The following is a 19,739-nucleotide window of genomic DNA, read 5'->3' on the forward strand; positions in this document are numbered from 1 at the left end:
ATCAAAGTGAGATTTAGTTTAAACAAAACCACCCCAAGACCTATTATAATCAAACTATCAAAAATCAGACAAAGAGTAATCTGAAAGCAGCAAGAGAATGAAGCAAATAACATATAAGGGAATTCTAATATGACTAACAGCTGAATTCTCAGTGGAAATCTTACAAGCTAAGTGAAAGGGAGATGACGCTCCAAGTTCTGAAGGAAAAAACTCCCAACAAATAATGCTGTACTTGGCAAAACTGTTCTTCAGCAATAAAACAGAGGAAAAGATTTCCAAGACAAAGATGTAGAGAGTTTATTACCAGCACACCTTTTTATAAGAAATGCTGAGGGGAGTTATTCAAACTGAAAGGAAAGGACACTACAGGTATACTCCCAAAATATTGTGGGTTCAGTTTCAGACCACCACAATAAAAGCAAATATTATAATAAAGTGAGTCACACTGGTTTTTTGTTTTTTTTTTTTTTGTTTTTCAGTGCATATAACAATTATTTTTATACGATACTGTAGTCCATTAAGTGTGCAATGGCATTATGTCTGTAAGAATAATATGCATACCTTAATTTAAACATAGTTGATCATTTGAGCCCAGGAGTTCTGGGCTGTATTATGCTCTGCTGATTGGGTGTCCGCACTAAGTTTAGCATCAATATGGTGATTTCGCAAAGCAGAGGACCAACAGGTTGCTTAAGGATGGTTGAGCCCACCCAGGTCAGAAATGCAACAGGTTAAAACTTTCATGCTGATTAATATTAGGTCCAGAGGTAGCCAGCCCAGAGATTCTGGACAGGCCATCTGATATGGCATTAAGGCAGCATTCCTGCTGGAGTCTGGGCTGGCTGCCCTGGAGCCTGGATCAGCAAGTAGGTGAGCCTTAAGCCTGGATACATTTGATCCAGTTGATTTAGTTGGTTAGGGTGGGTCTGGAGTTTGTATTCCTGGATCCTCCAGAGCTTCCCTGGTTCTGGGGCAAGACTGAAGCCTGCTGCCACTAGAGTTGGCCTCATTATAATCTGAACCTGAACCCCAGGGTTGCTAAGTCGAGTTGGTGAAGGGGCAAACCTGGAAATACTATGGCAGGTGTAGCATTGTAATGGGTCCGCTAATAGCCTGTGAGTAGCCACTGCACTCTAGCCTGAGCACCACAGTGAAACCTCATCTCTTTAAAAAAAAAAAAAGAAAGAAAGAAAAAAGAAGGAACTATAAAGGATCGTAAAAGCCTACAGCTGCCTCTTGAAAAACACAGGGAATAGGGGGCAATGATCCACAGCACAATCAAAAATCTACATTTAACTTTTGGCATCCCAAAAATTTAACCACTGATACCCTATAGCCTTCTGTTGATTAGACACCTTAGCAATAGCATAAACAGTTGATTAGCATGTATTTTATATGTTTTATATATCTATATATTACATATTTTATTCTTACAATCAAGTAAGCTAGAGAAAAGAAAATATTATTAAGAAAATCATGAGGAGGGTAAAATATATTTACTATTCATTAAGTGGAAGTGTGTCATCATAAGGGTATTTTTCTGTTGTCTTCATCTTGAGTAGGCTGAGGAGGAGAAGGCAGAGAAGAGGTTAATCTTTCTGTCTCAGGGGTAGCAGAGACGGAAGAGGTGGATGAGGTGGAATTAAAGACAGGCACACTTAGTGTAACATTTATTTCTTAAAAATCCATATATGAGTGGACCTCCACAGTTCAAATCCATATTGTTTGAGGGTCAACCGTATTATAAATAATTATATGCTAACAAATTGAATCTAAAAAAAATGGATAAATTCCTGGATAAATGCAATCTGACAAGATTAAATCACAAAAAGATAGACAATCTGAACAGATCAATAACAAGTAAGGAGACTGAATCAATAATCAATAGTCTCCAATCAAACAAAAGCCCAGTACCTGATGGCTTCACTTCTGAATTCCCCCCCGAATTTAAATAATAATGAATAAGAATAATGAATATCAACTCTTCCCAAACTTGCAAAAAAGTGGAAGTGCAGAGAAAACTTCTGAACTCATTTTATAAGGCTAGCATTATCTTGATAGGAGAACCAGTAAAAGACATGACAAAAAAAGAAAACTATTAAACAGTAGCCAGTATTCCTAATTAGAGGCACAAGACTCTTCAAGAAAATATTAGGAAACCAAATTCAACACTGTCCTTTGAACAGAAAAAGAAAAAAATATACATAACTTTGGTTGCCTTTTTCCATGTTGCTGTCCCCTTTTCTTTATGGTTTTGTGATAACATGTTATGTGTTAAGTTTCTGTGCATGTGGAATAAAAAGACACTCACCTAAGATTTAGGAGACCTGGATTCTCTCATCCCCACTACCTTCCTGCCTAATAATGGTCTTCCCTTTTTTAAAGAGAGAATCTGACCAGATAGACATATATTCTCACACAATCTTTTGCTACCGTAATTGGTTTCAAATTCAGGCTAGGTTGTTAGTATATGGAGGTTTAGCATATAAGCCACCCACATACTGTGGGGTCATATGTGCTGCTTGAATGTATATAAAATAAGCACAAACAAAAATCAAATCAAATGGATGATTTCTGTGATGATAAATGTACCGGTTAAACTTCAGATGCCGTCATGTCATTATATATTTCCCTATCATTCATGTACAGATAATATTTTTAATCTATGAACTCCATGTAGGTGTTTGACATATTCAATAAGCTTGGTCTAAAGACTTGGAAGTAGATAACCCTGAGACATATTTCATATTAGTAGTAACAAAAAAAGAGCCAAATGTGGTGGCTCATGCCTGTTATTCTAGCTTTTTGGGAGGCTGAGGCAGAAGGATTGCTGTGCCCAGGTGTTCAAGACCAGTCTGGATAACATAGCGAGACTCTGTCTCTACAAAAAAACTAAAATATATATATAGCAGAGTGTGGTGGCACATGCCTGTAGTTGCAACTACTCAGGAAATCCCTTGAGCCAGAGAGGATGAGGCTGTAGTGAACTGTGATTGCTCCACTGCCCTCCAGGTTTGTGACAGAGTGAGACCCTATCAAAAACAAACGGACAAAACAAAACAAACAGAGAAAGAGGCTTGGAGCAGTAGGCAACATTAAAAGTAAAAATTAGCAAGTGAATCAAATATGAATGAAATATGGCATTAGAATAATGAGGGAAAAATTGAAAGATCAATTTTCCACATCAAAGCAAGCACAGGGTGTAAAAATACGTTTAGTCCCAGTATTCTAAACTTAGCTGCTTGCTGAGGTCTACTACACTCTGCCATTCTGTATTTCCAAGATTCTTTTCCGTATGTTCACTTTCCTTTTCCATCAAGTCATGTTTGTGGGTTTCTAGAAGAGTCTGGGTGATTCAGCCTATGGAGAGAAGTTAGAGTGCAGATCCTGCAGTCAGATTTTCTGAATTCAAATATTGAATCCACCCTTTCCTAACTGTGAACTCTTGGGCAATTCACTTGTCTCTCTGGGTCCTACTTTCTCATCTGTAAAAGGGCAGGATAGTAGTGATGACTTCATTGTGTGATTTTGCAATTACATTCATTAATATATGGTAAGCTTTTGGACCCGTGACTCACCTATGGTAAAATAGTCAATCAAGAGTTGCTATTACTATTTTAGTTCAATTTGTAACTGCTAAAGATAGATATTTTATGCAGCTCTGTCTGCTTCTCTTCCTTCCTTTCCTTTTTTCCCCTTTCCTTTTCTTTTTTCCACTTTCCTTTCCTTTCCTCTCCTCTTTCTCCTTCCCTCCTTCCTTCCTTCCTCCTTCCTTCCTTCCTTCCTTCCTTCCTTCCTTCCTTCCTTCCTTCCTTCCTTCCTTCCTTCCTTCTTTCCTTCCTTCTCTTTTCCTTGTGTCTTCATCACCTCTGTCTGTACCACCTTATGGTCTTAGGTGTGTCTTAGGAGATCTTCACTTAGTTACCAAATGCTTTGGGTACATCCTTCTTGGTCAAGAAGGCCACGTACCAGTCAGCTTGCTGAGCCTCTCTAGTGTCCAGGCTATGCTCATTGTAAGCTCCCTCAAGCTGCAGAGAATGCCAGACACGGATTTCATTAATCCTACCATCAGTAGGTCTAAATTCATTGCAACTAATACAATACTTGTTTCTCTAACCATGCCAACATTTTCTTAACATCAGGTATGACCTCCTGTTATTTCTCAACAAAAGCTGGCAAGCACAACCTGGCTGGGGAAGTAAAACAGCCCAGCGGGCCACAAACTGCTGAGTGCATCCATGCTTAAATGAACAGCACATTCCAAAGAGATCCAGAGAAGCTCAACTCAGAAGAAAAAATAAAAGAATGCAGAATCCCTTACAGGAGAGAGTAATCCTCTAGGCCTCTAGACTTCTATATTTATATTTTCTACATTGAAAACCAGAATGACTTCTACTAAAAAATCCTTGACTATTCCTATTGTACTACCATGCTTTGAAATGTCATTCTCACCTTTCCCTATCAGAATTTACCCTCACAAAAAGAATCACAAATGTCCTCTTGATGGAACAAGTCTCTAAACTCTTTGAAGTCTCTGCCAGCAACACCAAAAGAGGAAGCAGCATGCCATATGTGTAAGTAGGTTTAGTTACAGCTTAGCTTGAACTAAAATCGCACTGAGAAGACTGCTACGTAGGATTAGGTTGGTGCAGAAGTAATTGCAATTTTTGCAATTAAAAGTAATATGCAAAGAAAGGTGGTTTGCTTAATTTCAAACACTTTAACTTCTCCTTTATGATTTCTGTGAAAACTGGGTATTTTAAACCAATTTTTATGATCTATATCAAACTTTTCTATGAGCACAAGGTGAGGTTTTTGTTTGCTTCTAAAACATCAGATTTTCCTTGAAGTCTTCTCTGACAGAATGATGCAACAAATGTTAATGGAAAGAAAGACCATTGACACGAACACTTTAGATGTCCCACAGTCTTTTAAGACATAACTGTTGAACAGTACTCTTTCTAATCACTATCATAAGACCAAGGGAGGAAGATGAACAATATCAAGAATTTCTGGCCGGGCGCGGTGGCACACGCCTGTAATTCCAGGACTTTGGGAGGCCGAGGCGGGCGGATTATGAGGTCAGGAGATCGAGACCATCCTGGCTAACACGGTGAAACCCCATCTCTATTAAAAATACAAAAAATCAGCCGGGCGTGGTGGTGGGCGCCTGTAGTCCCAGCTACTCAGGAGGCTGAGGCAGGAGAATGGCGGGAACCCGGCAGGCGGAGCTTGCAGTGACCTGAGGTTGGGCCACTGCACTCCAGCCTGGGCGACAGAGCGAGACTCCGTCTCAAAAAAAAAAAAAAAAAGAAGAATTTCCCTGCTCTCAAGGAACTCACACTCTAGTGAAAGTGATAGATGTTAAACAAATTGATAACTATATAATGTAGGAATTGCTGTTAAGAAAATGTTTAAGGTTTTGTGGGAGAGAAAAACATGAGAATCTAGTATAATTTGAGTGGCATAAAAGAAAGACATAAGGAATTTCAGAGGAAAAGGTCGTGTTCAGTTGCAATCTATAAAAAAAGTAAGTCTAAAAACTAAAACTGCCATATGGCATTATTAATACATCTATGTATGAGTATGACATCCACATATTTCTTTTTTTTTTTTTTTTTTTTTTTTGAGACGGGGTCTCGCTCTGTCGCCCAGGCTGGAGTACAGTGGCGCAATCTCGGCTCACTGCAAGCTCCGCCTCCCGGGTTCAAGTCATTCTCCTGCCTCAGCCTCCGAGTAGCTCGGACTACAGGCGCCCGCCACCACGCCCAGCGAATTTTTTGTATTTTTAGTAGAGACAGGGTTTCACCATGTTAGCCAGGGTGGTCTTAATCTCGTGACCTTGTGGTCTACCAGCTAGCTTAGGAGGGGATCAGGAAAAATAGCTAATGGGTACCAGGCTTAATATCTGGGTGATGAAATAATTCACACCACAAATCCCTGCAACACACATCTACCTAGGTAACAAACCTGTACATGTGCCCCTGAATGTAAAATAAAAGTTTTTTTTTTTTTTTTTTTAAAAAGACTATCATTTAAAGAAAAGCTAGTTTAAAAGAGGATGTAGTTTAATGTGTTTAGATTTAGTCTTCTGAAGAATCAGAGGAACTTCTTGCTGTTTACTGAGCTATCAAAGGATAACTACTGACTATTCTCCTCAAGCCTGCAGAGGCCAAGCTGTTATTTTACATTCTAATCGCCCCTGGTGTTCTTCACTGCATTTAGCATAGACTTCAGCATAGAGTAGGTATTGACAAATAGCCGAATGATAGTGAAGACCGGTTACAAATGCTTGCACAAAGCTAGGAAAATAAGTTTAAAAATAAGAAGTGACATAAGTTGGCTCAGATGAAAAAGGATTAATTCATGAGCTGATGATCAGGCTTGAAAAGGAACTTTTCTTGAAAACTAATTCCTGGATCTGAACATTTACATTTTCCTGCATTCTGTAGCCAGAGAAGGAAAATTTGGGTATCTGTCCCTCGTTCCTTTTGTGAATACAGAATACTCACAGAGGCCTGTCATGAGTATTAATATAGGGGAAGTTAAGGCTTCTTTAAAATGTGATGTTTATAATAAAATGTTGTCACTAAAGGATAATGGATTTAACCATATAAAATACTATGAGTCATAAGGCATTCATAAGCATGATAAAAACGATAAATAATGATACCGTTGCAACCTGCATCTGGAAAACTAGGTCTGTAGCTGTGCGCTTTGGTCAAATAACTTAATTTTCAAAGCTGAAGCTTGTTCATCCCTAATTGAAACTTCTAACATTCGAATTGTTTTTATGCATCACTTTTTACATGCAGTTCCTCACCTAATTCTTGCAGCAATGCTTATGACAGATTTTTACTAACCTCATTTATCGATAGAGAAAATGAAGACTCCAACTATTTACTTGTTCAAGTTCATCTAAACAGAAAAAATGACAAAGACAGCACTCAAATTTTTATCTTCTGATTCTAAATTTCATTCACATCCCACTATATCATACATCTTCTGAATATCAGTTATACTGAATATATTTGAAAGTATTTGCTAAATGGTGATATGTTGTATACATAAGAGGGACTATGTAATCACTGAAAATCCATTTCATAATTAATCTATTGATTTTTCCTTTAGCAGTCCTTTGCTAAATGCCACTAAACGTTTTCATCACTAACCAAGGTGCTAGAGGAATATGAGGAACTACTTACAAGTGCCTCCTTATTTCACTGTTACATTTGATTGCACCCATTTGAGTAAAAGTAGATCACTGTACACCGGTGTGCACTGACCTGGTTAATATACATGTAAATGACAGCTTTTTCAATGGAGTCGTTTAAAGATAAGCAGCAAATATTTATATTCCTTTAAAGTATTGTTCCAAAAACGGCAGCAACAATTCACAAAAATAAGGCAGTTATTTGAGTTTAAAGCTTTGTTTTATTACCTGGACTGCATATAACTATAAGTTCACTCTTTGATGTGTTTGCAATACTACAGAGTCTATTGAAGAACTCCAAGGGAAGGTGTTTGTTTGCATATGGGCAGTAAAACTTCTCTGTCCAATAAAATCTGACACAGAGCTTTTAAGTAACAAGCACACTGTTGATTAGGTTGGTTTGATTTTCTAATGATTACCAGCCTTATATTTGGACTAAACTCTAACGTGTATTTAATGGTTAAAAATGATCTGAATTAGCTGTCTATGTTGAAATTAAACAGCACTATTTTACAATCGAGGTAATCAGTCTCAGAAAAGAAATATTTAATTATTTAGTATCAGATGTAAAGTGGTTACTTCTAGCTCTTTGCTTATACACTTTGCTTGCCAGCCTAATTTATTAAGCACTTTCACAGATATTTTTCCATAAAAGTACATTACATGCCTATTTAGATAGATTAAATTATATAAAACTAAGAATATTAGACCATATTTATCTTATATAAATTTTAAATGGTTCAACTTGATAGATAATCCTGCTAATGGGAGATTTGAAATGTACTCTTCCCTTTTCTACCTTTAATTAAATCAGTGTTCGCATATTTTCAGGTGGCCTTATCAAACTTTTACATGAACTCATCCTTCTAACCAATTCATGCAACAAAAAATATTTTTTGAAGGGGGATTGTGCTGAGATGGCAACATCAATTTCCTATAAATGTAGTAATGGGTAATGATATAGAAGACTCTACCGTACAAGATTAAGTATAATAGATAAAAATTCCAAATTATAAAAGACAAAGATACATTCAAATAGTTACTTAGATTTCATTAAAATACAGTATTTTGGTCAGATTATCAGCAGTATGGCGAACCCCCAAAGACCCTGACAGTCAAAAAAAATAAGCTTAGAGATACTTAGAAGATATTATTAATCAGTAGTACTGAGTTTAGTATTTGCCTATTTAATGTCTTGTCATATTTAATTTTATTTATTTCATTTTCAAAAGCTATGTTGAAGTTGGCAAAATTGCTCATCTCTGCAATGATTATTTTCCTCTTATGACTATATTATTAATATTTCGTGAGGCTCTAGCTTGGCCTAAGTAAGTGACAGCCCAAAGAATTCCGATCTTGGTAGAGCAATTTTTCTGCCCTTCTCTGCCGATCTTATTTCTGGCAGCATGGAGCTATTTCATCTTAGATGCTAAGGCTTGGTACAACGGGTAATGCTCATGAACTAAAATGGAAATCAATGGACCAGGGCTGGAAAAGATGATCCATGACCAGACTGTTCTGACCTTCCGGAGTACTGTCTGCTGACCTACTTGGCAAGTTGAATTAACTATTCTCATTCATGCATAGCTGAGATCACTTAAACATTAAAGGGTTGGAACTCATTTCCTTCTCATTTTTTGACCTGAGTCAAAACTCTGTTGTTATTCCTTGAATATGTGGAATGAGGGAATGAGGGAGGATATGTGGGTAAATACATCAGTGTAAATTGGTGTGTGTATACATATGCATGCCCGAAGTTGTGTGCATTTTAAGTGATGATTTATTTTATTTTATTTTATTTTATTTTGATTTTTTAGACAAAGTCTCACTCTTGTCCCCCAGGTTGGAGTGCGATGGTGCAATCTCAGCTCACTGGAACCTCCACCTCCTAGGTTCAAGCCATTCTCCTGCCTCAGCCTCCCATGTACCTGGGATTACAGGTGCCTGCCACCATGCCCAGCTAATTTTTATATTTTTAGTAGAGATGGAGTTTCACCGTGTTGGCCAGGCTGGTCTCGAACTCCTGACCTCAGATGATCTGCCAGCCTTGGCCTCCCCAAAGTGTTGGGATTACAAGTGTGAGCCACCGTGTCCGGCCAAGTGGTGATCTATTTTTAAAAATGGGACCCAGTTCTATGTTTCTTTTTTCCACATTCTATAGGGACATATGAAAATGGGGAATATCAGCTTAACCTGCAATCAATAAGCACCCATTAAGTCTTAACAGATATTTAGCTCTTGCATATCCTCTTTCTATGCCTTGAATGCCTTGTGTCTACTCTTAAAATATTTTTAAGGCGCTGGAGCAGGAAAGGCTGGAGAGAGAAAGAACGGAAAGAGGAAGGTTGGAGAGAGAGAGGTTAGAAAGGGAAAGGCTGGAGAGGGAGCAACTGGAACAAGAACAGCTGGAGAGAGAGAGACAGAACGGGAACAGCAGGAAGTCCTGAATCGGGACAGGCAAGAAAGACAAGAAAGAGACAGGCTGGAGAGACTGAAACGGGAGAGGCAAGAAAGGGAGTGACAAGAACAGTTAGAAAGGGAACAGCTGGAATGGGAGAGAGTGCAGAATATCAAATGCTGCTTCCCCCGCCTCCGTTGAGACTCCTGTAACCTCTGTGCTGGGAGACTCTTCTGCTTCTGACCCAGGCTTGCAGGCAGTCTCTCAGCTGGCTGAGACTCCAGCCCAACAGGGCATTGTCTTGGGACCACTTGCACCTCCACCTCCTCCACCACTCCCACCAAGGCCTGCACAGGCTTCAGTGGCACTCCCTCCTGGCCCAGGACTCCCTCCACCTCCTCCACTCCCATCTCTTTCCCTCTGAGCTGGCTGTTTTTCTCTGGCCTTTACAACAGAATGGAAGAGAATCATATAAGAGTTCCTGTAACAGTTATGCAGAAAATACTAAAACCCATCAGGCAAGATCGCTGCACATTGAAATATTTTCATGTCAAGATAAAATAGCACATTTTCCACAATTCATTGCTTAAATAAAGAGGAGGAAGGCTTAGGAAGTTTTTTGCAGAGAGTGCTGATAAAGAATTGAGCAAGTTTCCTATTGTATTGTAATGCTTCTCTCAGGTTTGCTCTTCTTATCATGTCTGATATTCCGTGAATAATTGAGATCAGCCCTATGTAAGTTCAGATCATACTATGTGGAACAAATGGAATTGTAAGTGCTTTCAAAGGATAATATTTAGAAGAAAGTGTCATAAATTTGTTCAGCTTGAGGGATTTTAGAACGATGGAAAGTCTCTTGAGTTAGCCTTCATGCAATTTTGTAAATTAAAACATAAAATTTGTCCAGAATTTAAAGATTTAGATGCCTTCCTAAATTCTTACAATGCTTCACCACATCTAAAGACTTCTACATAACACAAACCAGTGGTCAAATGTAAACACTATATTGCAGACTTACTGTAGATTTTCCACCTTTTTAGATTTATGCATGTGGGCATTTTTATAATGTAATTACAATCACCACGAAGTGAGCTTTTTAAATTGCAGACCGTAATGCATGTGACACTAATATGTAGTGGCCTTTTCAAGGCCTAGTTCCAGAGAAAACATGTTGTAGAGTATGGGGGGGTGGGAAGAAGTGGAGAAATAATTGTTTATTTGAAGTTGATTTCTGCGCTTTTTCTCAATTACCTGCATGAATAATAATGAGGAATATTTTGTGACTTTAATTGGTAAACATGTTACAAAACCAAGTACTTAATCTTTTACTTCGTGTCTTCAGCTATTTGTATTTTATTTATTTATTTTATTGTATTGTATTTTTGAGACGGAGTCTCGCTCTGTCACCCAGGCTGGAGTGCAGTGGCGCGACCTCGGCTCACTGCAACCTCCACCTCCTGGGTTCACGCCTTTCTCCAGCCTCAATTTCAATGGTCTGAAACATGATTTTGAGCTTCACATAATATCTTACTGTGGAACTCAAAGGTTTAATCACTGAATTTGGCAGTTGTTACCTAGGTACTCCTGCTGTTACACAGGTGTTTAGACACGGGTTCCTGAATGAAGCTGCTTTTGAATTCTGTTATGTTGAAATATAAGAAATAACAATGATGGCAGCAATTAAGGCCACAGAAATCATTCGGTAAAGGAAAAACCAATGAGGAGTTCTGCAGTTTTCTTTTAATAAGTAAAGTGAGACTTGGGTTGTAGGAAGAAAGAATTAGACACTCTACCTGTCACCGTGTGTGTGCACTCGTGCACATGCTGTCTATATGGCAGCCACTCCCTTTTCTCTCCTTTGAAACTGGTAAGGTTAAAATAGGGGAGAAATCCTATACGTGGCAATGACACCTTTTTGGAAAATTTAATAAATCAAACTCTCCGGCCAGGTGGGGTGGCTCACGCCTGTAACCCCTGCACTTTGGGAGGCCAAGACAGGCGGATCATGTGGTCAGGAGAGCGAGAACATCCTGGCTAACACGGTGAAACCCCGTCTCTACAAAAAAAAAAAAAAAAAAAAAAATTAGCCGGGCGTGGTGGCGGGCGCCTGTAGTCCCAGCTACCCGGGAGGCTGAGGCAGGAGAATGGTGTGAACCCGGGAGGCAGAGCTTGCAGTGAGCTGAGATCACTCCACTGCCCTCTAGCCTGGGCGACACAGTGAGACTCTGTCTCAAAAATAATAATAGTAATAATAATAAATCAAAATCTCCATGCTCTCCATCTTGATTTATGCTTGAGTTATGTGCCATATTTGCTTTGAACTCTGATTATCAGAAGTTTTACTAAAATTTTGAAGAAATGATTCACTTTCATCTGCTTTCTAGATTTGTACATCTCGGTTCATAAAGTAAAGCTTGTTGATAGTGCAGTTTTCTAAATGCTGCAATTTTGCAGCCATTACCACTACAGAGAAGTTTGGATAAGGGATTTTTTTCCTCTGTTAAAATAGCTCCTGTTTCTGTAGAAATTTCATTTTTAAATCAAACTGTGATGGATGAGCTATCATAATTCAAGTAAATATTTCTTTTTTTTTCTATCAGATATTCATTGTCATGCAGTAGTAGTAAAAACATCAAAGATGCACCAAGCTTATGAAGTACTACTTTCTAAAAGAAATAGGAGGCATTTTCATCTTTATTATTGTACTTTCAGTTATGCAAACATTTTGCTAATATAAACAGTTATGTCCCCTATAAATTTGGTCTTTTGATTTTGTTGGGTAAGTTACATAGTAGGTACAGCACTGGGTACAAGTGGTCCAAACTAAGATAAGAGACCAAAATAAAATTCTAAATCTTAAAAGAAACTGGGTTTGTGCACAAACATTTTGTGCCTTGATCTAATATTAACACGACGTCTGTGTAAAATGACAAAAAGAACCAGTGATGGATCACGCTATATTTTCCATCATCCCAGATTGCTAACTGTGTTCTTTCCAAGAAGTCTGAATGAATTATTACATACATTTGCCATCATGTATACATGACAGTTGTTTCACTATTAGAGATTTCAGGAATTAAAATGGGAAACAGAAGCTTAAGTTATTTTCCTTATCAAAACTATGTTCCTTGGAACCACAGTATTATGATGATTTTTGTGCCCTTGTACATTGGATGGCATAAGCTGTGTATAGTTTAGGGGATCCTTCTTAATTACAGGAAGGTATTGCTTTCCTCATCACTGTGTTCTGACCTGTGACAAATCTGTACTATCCACTATGTACATGGCTCACAAGTCAATTATAAACAAGCTGAATGGTGCTGGTGCTGAAATCTTAGTGCAGGTGCTAAAATCTCTTCAGAATAGTCGTCATGATTTAAAAGTTGGTTTAACAACTTGAAGGACTGTTGAAGGGCATGATTGTGTTTTGAAATGTGAGGATATGAGATTTGGGAGGGTCCAGGGGCAGAATGATATGGTTTGGCTCTGTGTCCCCACCCACATCTCGCCTTGAATTGTAATTCCCATAATCCTCATGTGTCAAGGGCAGGACCAGGTGGAGGCAATTGAATCATTGGGACGATTTCTCCCGTCCTGTTCTAGTGATAATGAGTGGGTCTCACAAGATCTGATGGTTTTATAAGGGTGTGTCATTTCCCCTGCTGGCACTCGTTCTCTCTCCTGCTGCCCTGAGAAGAGGTGTCTTCTGCCATGACCGTAAGTTTCCTGAGGCATCCTCAGTCATGCAGAACTGTGAGTTGATTAAACCTCTTTTCTTTGTAAATTATCAGTCTTGGGCATTTCATTTAGCAGTGTGAGAACAAACTGATACAAGTGGGGAAGGTAAAGTGAAAAGTTCTGTCTCTGTTCCTCATCTACATCCCTAGACAAGGTAATACACCAAAACCTCCCTATAGGAGTGGACATGAAGTGTGAAAGTTTGTGGTTTTTTTGAAAATTGTATTACAAGTTAACACTCATCAGACGAAATCTACGGTTGTAGCAGTCCCATCGACACTGCAGGGCAGCACAATGGGCTCATAAGTGGAGTAGGCTTGATGGTGGAGATGGAAACTTAGACTGTCATAAACCCAGCAACATGGGCTTCACATTTCTAGCTGTTGCTTAATATCAACCTGCTATCAGCAGAGGCCATATGACTCTGCCCCATTTCTTAAGCAGATCAGTCAGTTATTTTCTTTTAAGATGTTTACATTGAACCCCTTACATCAGAAAGGAACAGCAATTCATTTAGACTGAAATAGATAAATATTGAAGAATAGGCCTGCCTTCCAGTTCTCAGGGTTTTGACCAGCACCACTATTTAAGAGTTTATAGAGTTTTGATGTATCACTTGTGATTCTGCATAATACCATCTCAGAACAAGGAAGCTACTTTACACCAAAAAAAAAAAAAGGTATGGAAGTGGGCATATCACATGCCCTCCCATCCTAAATCTGCCAACTTGATACAGTAGACGCAAATAAGGCACCAACTTGGAGATGATAGCCTACAAAGATGATATGCTATCCTCCAGGATGGAGTTTACACCCTAAATCAATGACCGTTTTATGGTACTACACCTCCATTACATAGGATATGTGAGTCCCATATCAAAAATGGGAGATAAGAGCGGCCCCACTTACTCCATTAACTCACTTGGAGGATTTGTGCCTTAGTCTCTGTTGGCCTAGCTACCTTATTCCTGGGGAGAAACTCCTTTATCAGCACCACGGTAACAGTCCCATAGAACTTTGAGCTAAAGTTGCCACCAAGTCATTTGGGCTCTTTATGCCAACAGAGCAGCAGATAAGGAAAAGGATCATTACACTGGCATAGTAGTTGATCCTGGTCATCAGGAGGAGGATTGGCTACCATTACATAACAGTTATAAGAAGGAAATGCTTGGCATTTCTTTGACCCATTGAAGCAATTCTTAGTACTGTTTTGCACAGTTTGATAGTAAATGGCCAAGTGCATAAGACACAGCCTGCAAAGATCATGGTGACCAGGGCCTCAGATGACAACAGGGTTATTACTCGTGTCACTACCCCGTAAGTTACCTAGACAAGCAGAGGTGTTAGTTGAAGTTAAGTGCGCCTAGAATGGATTATGAACGAAAATAATGAGTATCACTTGCAGTCTCAAGATGAACTGCCACGTGGGCCCTGCTGTTTGTCACATTACAATTATTCTTACAGTTTTCTCCAGAAAAAAAAAAAAAAGACCAACCAGAATACTGCAAGAGTTGCTCCCAGGTGGAATGAACTTACCACTGAAGTAAGTAGAGCTGAGAAGCTCACAGAGTGCACTACCAGGAATATTGTACGTGTTGCACCACCTAAAACCCCTTGCATGATGAAGGTACTTATTCCCTCAGATGCCGGGCGTATAGACTCCTGAACCCTTCTTCAGGAACCGACTTCAGTTTAAGAGAGCTGCCCCGCTCAAGGTTAATCCCTCTTTCAAAGTCAGGATCCAAAGCCTGGCCCTTTGCCTCAATTCCAAAGAGCCATCTCAGTTTCAGAAATCTCCATGGAGTTGGCTGAGGGCTTTGTTTTGACTGTATCATTGATCAATTTTTCTCTTTTTTAAACTTGCCCACATTCCTTCAGATACGCTGTTCCTGAGAGCACACCTCTGAAAATCTCTTGCATGTTTATCTCTGTATCTGAATCATTTTTCCTAAAGAAGATAACTTAGGACACCAGGTCACACAGCATATAAGTGACAACAGAACAGGAACTCAGACCTACACACTCTCACAGCAATATTCTTTTCTCTATATCATACTGCTAAATTCTCTCAATATGTTTCTTATTTATGCTACTATAGGATGAGATGTGAATTATCTGTTTGCATGCCTTTGTCCCAAAGTAGAATATAAACTCCTTGAAGACAATGAAATGTATTATGAACGTATTTATTTCCTATGCTGAAATTATTGAGTGTCCTATATTAAGAACCCAATTAACATTATATTTAAATAAGTACAATGATAGATAAATAATTTTAGCTTATTTGAAAATTATGATTATCATGAATTAATTTCTTTACAGAAATTAGAGTTGTAGACAAGGCCATACTGTCTTTTCTGACTTTCCTCTCTATTACCTCTGCCTGTGCAGGATATTCACAAAACCCCCTATTCCACTTCCTTCTCATTGCCGCCCTCCATTTATTGCTATCTTTATCTTCCTGAAACATAATTGCAAGTAGGTAAGCCTTTTGTTCATAAGTCTATATGCATTCCTGTTTTCTAAAGGTGAGTTTATACTCAGTACTTTTTTTCTGGATGAATAGAAGTCTCTGTGTAATTTATTAATACCAAATTTTTCAATTTTATTTACCATTTATTTATTTAATTCACCCTAAATTTCTTCCTGTATTATTTTGACCTCACTATTTTCTTTCATCTCAAATGTTTTTCTAGGCTCCATTATTCAAAATTTTAAGAATCTTTTAAGAATCTCCAGATCAATTGCTACTTTTTCAGTCTTCATATTTTTCTAATAAGTACCTCACCCATGCTGAAAGTAAGCCCTTTCTACATTAAATCTTCATGCTTCTGTTCTTTAATTCTCTTCTGGAATGTATCTTTTAAAAACATGTATATTATGCACATTTGTAGTTGTCTTATCCTCAATACTCATTTTTTTTTTGTTCTTTTTCCCAGCTATATAGCCTTGTACATGGTAGTTACTAAGTAAATTTTACTGTGTGGATGAGATATAAATGGATGTTGACAATATATTAGTTGAATGACCAGCCATGGAACTGATTTGTGTTCCTTAAGATGTGTGTGTCAAACATATTTAATTATAGATGGTAAGCAGAGCAAATATGAGGAGAGACATTAGGGATAGAAAATATTTCAATATTTTTGATTAATATTGATGTAAAAATTCTCAATAAAATACTGGCAAACTGAATACAGCAGTACATCAAAAAGTTTATCCACAATGAGTAAGTAGGCTTTATCCATGGGATGCAAGGTTCAACACACACATATCAATAAATGTGATTCACCAAACAGAACTGAATACAAAAACCACATGATTATCTCAATAAATACAGAAAAGACTTTTGATAAAATTCAACGAACATTCTTGTTAAAAACTCTCAATAAACTAGATACTGAAGGATTATACCTCAAAATAATAAGAGCCATATATGAGAAATCCACAGCTGACATCATTCTGAATTGGCGAAAGCTGGAAGCATTTCCCATGGAAACTGACAAAGACAAGGTTGCCCTTTCTCACTACTCCTATTCAACGTGGTATTGGAAGTTTTGGCTAGGGTAATCAGGCAAGAGAAAAAAATAAAGGACATCCAAATAGGTAGAGAGGAAGTCAAGCTGTCCCTGTTTGCAGAAGACATGATCCCATAGCTGGAGCATCCCGTAGACTCAGCCCAGAAGCTTCTAAAGGTGGTAAATAACTTCAGTAAAGTCTCACGATACAAAATAAATATGCAAAAATCACTAGCATTTCTATACACCAACAATAATCAAGCCAAGAGCCAAGTCAGAATGACCTCTCTTTCACAATTGCTACAAGAATAACAAAATACCTAGAAATACAGCTAACTAGGTAGGTGAAAGATCACTACAAGGAGAACTACAAACCACTGCTCAAAGAAATCAGAGAAGACACAAACAAATGGAGAAAAAAATCATGCTCATGGATAGGGAAAATCAGTATCATTAAAATGGCCATGCTTCCCAAAGCAATTTAAAGATTCAGTGCTATGCCTACTCAACTAGCATTGACATTCTTCAAAGAACTAGAAAAAAACTATTTAAAAATTTGTATGCAGTCAAAAAAGAGCCTGAGTATTTTTAAACAGGCTACAATGCCATTTTAATGATTAGTGTTAGCTATAATTTTTGTTACAGATGACTACCTTTTAGGGGTGTAGAAATGTTAAGATACATTTCTGGTATCATGATATGTATTTTATTTGAGTGTAATTAAAAATACAATAGAACACAAATAGTACTTACTTAAGTGATTTGATACTTGGAATGCAATTTTAGGGACTGATTTCAGCACCTTGGCCAGAGCAATGTGATGGAGGATGTTTTTGTTCACTTTCTGCCCCTTGGATTCAACAGGACAATTACTGCTTCCTCGTACCAATAAATATATGTTCTGGAGTGAATTGCCAGGAGGCTGAGACAGAAGAATCACTTCACCCTGAGAGGCGGAGGTTGCAGTGAGCTGAGATGGAGTCATTGCACTCCAACCTGGGTGACAAGAGTGAAATTTCATCTCAAAAGAAAAAAAAAAAGAGTGAATGGCAAAGAGATGTAAGAGCCAACTATAATCATTTTGTAAGTACCCACTAAAGTCTTCAGACAGTTTTACTTTAATAACCATCCTTTTAAAATAACTAATCAACCGTAGAGCCTTAGGGTTGAAGAGAACATTAAAAAATTACCTAATCCAAAACTCCTTTCTCCCGTTGCCCAGGGACAAATACCTGTGCTGAAGTAATGTTTTTCTGATTACAAATTTGTCCATAAATTAAAGTTCTTTTTATCATTGCAAATATGCTTGTTAAAAATGACATTTTCTTGTACAATAGATTATTTAGTAGAAATTATCAGGGGACCAATGTTCTATATCTAGTTTTTTCATGTAAATTGGACTAAGTAATACTGAAATTCTGGATGTAAGATTTTTTGTTTCATAAAATGAAACAAAGAGTTGTAATGATACTGATGGTACTATAGTTGCGTGTATATTATTCTTTTATGAAAGTAATGTGATCAAAGTATGATCAGGACTCACAATCTGTTAAACTGCTTACAAAGGCATACCCTTCCTAACTAAAAGACTTAGGATCCTTCCTGAGAAGTGAGGTTATTCTCAGTGTTAATAAACCAGAGAAGAAATGTGCCTCCTTGGACTGGATACTTTAGTGCTTTCCAGTTTGCATATAAAAATATGTTATTTTTAGTCTTGCTCACCCAAGAGTTAAAATGTTTAGGAGGGAATTTCTGAATGGTACATGTTAAAGTGGTACCACTCGTAGAAATAAAACATTAGTGCTAGGATTAAGTAATCCAGTCTATGCAAAAATAAATGACAGTGGACTGCCTTTCTTTTCTCTATCATATCCTCCTTCTTTCCCTTATTTTCAGATTTATATATTAATAATAAATTAAAATACAACATGCACCAGAAATATTGAAAAAAGATAACCACAGAAAGATAAGAAATATGTGTGCTGTAAGCCAAGTTATTTTACCCTTCTTTGTGTTTCTTTTCTTTTCTTCTATCTTGGGATTGCCAACAATTTTAAGAGTTATGATATATAATAAAATACCACACAATGCAGTCACAAAATAATAATAGTTATATATGTTGATATTAGAACATGCATAATGAATTCACATATTCAAAAACTAGTCAATTCTGCACAACAAACAGCCAGTTTATTTAACAAATCAATGCTGTATAGAAAAGTATTAAATAAGTTTGGCTATTATAGAATAAAAGAGCCTTACAAAATAAAAGTTTTACTAAGAAGTAAATATTAAACTATATTAAGGAATTAATGTTAATTTTGTCAGACACGATAAGGACCTAGTGGTTACTTTATAAGTTCTTATTAATTGAACATATATATTACAGTGATTTGGGTGAAATGGCAATATCTTATGCCTGTTTTTAAAAACTCAAAATGGTGATCATAATATAGTAGTGGTTCTGAACAGATCAAACAAGATGTGAAAATGTTGATAATTGTTGAAGTACATGGGGCTCATAAAGGATTTTACCTATTTTTAGACATGTTTGAAAACTTATACAACAAAAAGAAAAGAAAATCAGCAGTTCCCAAAGTCGCTACGCCCATTTCAGTATACTTCACACCTTTTCTTCTACACATCAATGTGTATTTTAAACAATACTTCTCATCTCTGCTTCTACACATAACTGTGTGTGCGTTTTTGGTCCATGTGTATTGCTCTGTGTGCTTAGTTTTGTTTTCTAATATGTATCATACAAGCATATGTGATTAAAAAATAGACCAATGTTTTGTAAAAATAAATGATTATCTTTCTCTCACAATGCTAAGGGAACAAGAGTCTTATCAGATATCATATATTGAAGTAAA

General features: G+C 37.4%; 2 long non-coding RNA genes across 2 annotated transcripts in view; both read right to left on the reverse strand.

Annotated features, from left to right (window-relative positions):
• LOC116273858 overlaps positions 1-17,687 on the reverse strand; it is a 32,625-nt gene extending 14,938 nt beyond the window's left edge. The window contains exon 1 of the long non-coding RNA XR_004182357.1: positions 17,620-17,687. This is a non-coding gene — a long non-coding RNA (uncharacterized LOC116273858). The remainder of the gene's footprint in view (positions 1-17,619) is intronic.
• Positions 1,659-6,913, reverse strand: LOC116273859. The gene is made up of 2 exons (XR_004182358.1): positions 6,864-6,913; positions 1,659-3,360 (listed from the first exon to the last, which is right to left on the reverse strand). It is a non-coding gene; the product is annotated as an uncharacterized LOC116273859 (long non-coding RNA).
• Positions 17,688-19,739: the final 2,052 nt, after the last annotated feature.

The sequence above is a fragment of the Papio anubis genome, chromosome 2 (assembly GCF_008728515.1).
Source record: "Papio anubis isolate 15944 chromosome 2, Panubis1.0, whole genome shotgun sequence".
NCBI classification, from domain to species: Eukaryota; Metazoa; Chordata; class Mammalia; order Primates; family Cercopithecidae; genus Papio; species Papio anubis.